The following is a 1,473-nucleotide window of genomic DNA, read 5'->3' as shown; positions in this document are numbered from 1 at the left end:
TGTATTGTAATTTGGTTGTATTCCAAGCGTGGGCCTAAAGAGGGAGACTAGCCCTGTTGAATAGTCCTCGATTGGCTTAGACCCGATTAGGAAAGTTAGGTGCACCATCCTGGTAAGGTGCGGTTGTAGGTTGAGGTCAGCCCCGTTAATTGACCTCGTTGTATACGGTGCTGCTCCACCCTTGAAGTGAGCCTTTAGTGGAATCCTTGTGCTTGTGAGCCAAGGCGGGGACGCAGGCAGTATTGGCTAAACCCCTATAACATATCGTGCATGTACTTTATATTTCCAGCACTTTATATTCCTACACGTGTATTGTGAATGTTATGCATGATTTAATTTCTACATATTATCTGCGCATTTGGGTTATGTGTATATAGAAAGATCCTAGGATGTGAAATACTACTGTTGAGTTTACTAAACCTAGGAATAAATTTTAAATACCCAATTCACCCCTCCCTTTTGGAATACACCAAAGTCAACACTTGACTTGAAAATTTTCACTTTTCCTTGTAGAAAAGAGACTTTTTAATCTATTCAATAGCCTTATATGAATGATTCATTAAATTAGTAAATTTTTCTAAAAGACAAGTAAAAACAATTTCAAAAGTGTGGACTTTTGGGAAGAGAACCAAAAACCCACTTTGACCATCAGTGGAAAGATTGGAGAACACCCAAACCACTTTTCATGGATGTATAACTCCAAGTAACTTGGAATTTTTGCAAAAACATTAATATTTTTTAGAAAACTCATGCAAATCCATTTGTTTTTTATGAAAACTTTGATTTTTTTTTTATAGAGAAATTATGAAAACACTGAAGAAAATATCCCCCAATATCAATCACAAGTACTCTACCATGTATAGAGACATTAACATACTTAAAATTCTAAGGTCCGGTCGACCGCCTATAGCTAGCGACCACTTTTCAACAAAAGCAGAGGTCAGTCAAAACTGCCTAGTGTGGCCGGTGAATTGTCTGAAATAGTTCAATACATATGCAACATTTTGAGTTCCTAACATGTTTTCTCTTATTCAATCATGAAAGAAACATATATTATGATTCCTATTATGCAAGTTTGATGTATAGAAGTAGAGAAATCATGAAGCATAAATCTTAATATTCAAAGAGTCACACATATGCCTCAACATGTCAAAATCAATCATATACATAGGAATGGGTGAACTAAAGGGTTTTGCATTTACTTTTTTGAAAAATAATCTCTATTGATCTAGTGGAATACCTCTCACTTCAAATTATACACCCCCCAAGTTTCCTTCAAGAGAAGAGAAAATTGATTTCTCTTCTCTCTTTGCTTCAAATTAAAATCCTTCTAAAACTCACAAATTCCCCTTGAAAACCATTACTTTGCCCCACTATGGTATGCCTCAAAATCTCATCAAGAATGCCCTTTTATGGACCTTCAACAAAGGGTCAAAAAACCATTGGAATTTGAATTTAAAAATTTGAATTTGA

The sequence above is a fragment of the Malania oleifera genome, chromosome 7 (genome assembly GCF_029873635.1).
Source record: "Malania oleifera isolate guangnan ecotype guangnan chromosome 7, ASM2987363v1, whole genome shotgun sequence".
Lineage (NCBI taxonomy): Eukaryota > Viridiplantae > Streptophyta > Magnoliopsida > Santalales > Ximeniaceae > Malania > Malania oleifera.
This window is presented reverse-complemented; position numbering follows the sequence as displayed.